Below are 2,652 nucleotides of genomic sequence, written 5' to 3' on the forward strand. Positions count from 1 at the left end.
CTCTGGCTGGCATCCCCATGCTGCACCGAGCTCCCACTTTCACCTCCGCCACCTCCTTGCTCCTTCTTCTTTCTGCGGTGTGTCGCTGGCGCATGAGTTTCGTGTCGACGGTGATCTCCTTGCGAGGGAGGCAGCCGTACTGTTCCTGGAGGGACTCGGCCCTGTGGTTTGCAGTGGCTTGGTGAGAGCTGTGCTGGTTTCTTGGGGTGGGAAACCTCTTTCTGGCAACCCGGCAGGAAACCGTACTGCCTGCTGCCGCCGGGCTGGCGGCTCTCTGAGCTAACCGGCAGGTTTGTGCTGATAGTGCGGCTTGGTCCCACAGCTCGGTGTGGTTTGGGGCTAATCAGCTCTGATCTGGGGTGCTCGTGGTTATGGTCTTACCGACAAGCTTGTAAAAATGAAGACGCTGGGCAGCGTGGCTGTCTCCTGGGAGCGCACTCGCCCCAGCAGTGGTGTGGCTGTGTGCTCTTTGCTAGGAGGCTCCCAGTATTGGAAAAGGTGGTAGGAATGGGTGATTAGGACCATGGGAATGATTTCCAGGGCTGGTGGCTTCATGCTTTGGTTGTCTCCACACTCGCGGAGCTTTGTGGCACCTGACTTTGGTCACGGTGTTGCTCTTATGCCGTTGCCCAAACCTCCCTTGAGGCTCTTGCCTCAGAGGTGGATGTTTTGGGGGGTGGAAGGGAGCAGGGTGGCAAGCGCGTGGGCAGGGGAGAGCTGGTGGAGATGGCAGATCTGCAGAGAGGGTTTGGAAGTGGTGCGGAAGCTTTGCCCAAAGTGCCGGGGGCCCAGTGGAGCTGGCAGGGCTGCAGGGATGGCTGGGGCTGGGCTTGCCCTGGGAAGGGAGAGGGGGGGTTCATGTTCGTTGAGAGTGGGATAAGGGGGGAAAAAGTCTTTCCCTTCCCTCAGACCTCTCCCTGGCTGGCTCTGTGGCTTGGGGAGGGGGCAGCAGAATTGAAGGATGCGGGATGTCGGGGTGCCCGTATGGTGCCCAGCCGCTGGCCCGGTGACGATACAGCCCCCCAAGGTTTGCGTGGGGCCTGGCTGGCAGGCCCCACAGCCCTGCCAAGAGCAGGCTGCCGAGCTCTGGGGTACCCATTTGGCCCCACGCAGCCCTGCCGTTATGGCGTGCGCAGCTGGCTGCCCTCTGACACCCTGCCCGGTCTGGGATGCCGGCAGAGCCATGCAGTCACCGCGGGCCATATTTCCTACCTGCGCCACTCCCTGACGGGGATCCTCCCGCAGGTTATCCTGGGCTGAGTCAGAGATGGGTGATAAGGAGAGGGAGGCTCTCCTGCTCCGCTTGCTTTCGGAGCGGCTTATCTGCGGCGGCTGGGGTGGGGAACTGCGGGCTGAGCTTGTGTTCCGGACATGGACCTTGGAAGCAATGGTCCCACCCTGGGCGGACAGGCCATGATGGTGTCGGTGGGACAGGCTGTGTGCTGGCAGGGGGGGGTTGCACAACCCCACGTTAGCCCAGGGGGGCTTGTGCCTGTGGGGGGGAATGGAGAAGACAGAGAGGGGGGTGTAACCGAGGGGCTGCTGAGCAGACACGGAGGGCAGAGCTGTCTGTGTTGGTTACCTGTGGCCATCTCCTCCCCACTGCCAGGGGTGCAAAGGTCACACTGGTGTGGGGTTTTTGGCTGGCTCCCTGCTGCTTTGCTGCTCCATGTTGGCGAGCCCCAGCTGTGGCACAGCAGCGTGCAGAGCTCTCCATCCTTCCTGCATGTGGCCCCTCGTCCCTCTGGAGCCTCTCAAGCCAACTGCCTGATGGCTGGCCCTGTGTTTCTTAATGCATATAAATGCCAGAAGGAAGTGCTTCTCCTTGCCGTGCCCGCTTGCTCTCCCCCCCCAACTCCTCCTTCCCATGGCCCTCCTGGGGTTTGTCAGGCAGGCAGGTGGCAGGGACGGCAGGCAGCCTGCCAGAGCTCTCGGCTCTCCCAGGTCCTTTAAAAGGTGCTTTTGAGATCCTCCTCTGTGTAGGGGCTTGGGCTGTGCTTGCTGCAAACTGGGTTTTTTGCAACTGCTCCCAGTGCCACAGTGGAGCAGGGCAGGGGCAGCAGGTCAGGGGGCTCCTCTCGAGGCTTGTTAGCAGCCATCCCCAGCTATTACTTTGGTGCTGCTGGTGGCCTTAAAAGCATGTCAGGGCCAACTACGCCCCACCAAGTCGTTTGTATGCGGTAGGTGTGCTGAAGCGCATCGCCAGGCCGCTGCCTGTGGGGACGTGCCAGTCTGGTCCAGCCAGCGGCTGCAGGCACGCTTAAGCAGCTGCTGCTTTTTCCGAGGGGGCTTGGGTGGGGGTGAGGGCAGGGTGGTGCCCCTCGGAGGGGGCTGCTGGGTGGTGGGGCTGGTGGTGGAGGCTGGGATGGTGAGACAAAGTGCATGGCAGCTCCTTGGTTGGGATATGCTGTGCGCAGTGGTGCGCAGCCGGGTGGGGTTATCCTTAGCATCTCACAGGCTCCTTTGGTCCCTGCACCGGGGACGTGTCCTCCTCTGGGGCAGGAGGTTGTGGGGGACGTTTTGTTAAGCTGCCTGCTAGAAAAGCGTGAAGCAGCAGAATCTCTGCTGGGTGGGGTGGAACAAGCTTGACACCATGCAGGAAAGCCTCCTAACCCTGTTCTTCTTGTCTTTCTCCCTCTAGGGCTGACCGAA

The sequence above is a fragment of the Pygoscelis adeliae genome, unplaced genomic scaffold (assembly GCF_000699105.1).
Source record: "Pygoscelis adeliae isolate BGI_AS28 unplaced genomic scaffold, ASM69910v1 Scaffold453, whole genome shotgun sequence".
Taxonomy (NCBI): Eukaryota; Metazoa; Chordata; class Aves; order Sphenisciformes; family Spheniscidae; genus Pygoscelis; species Pygoscelis adeliae.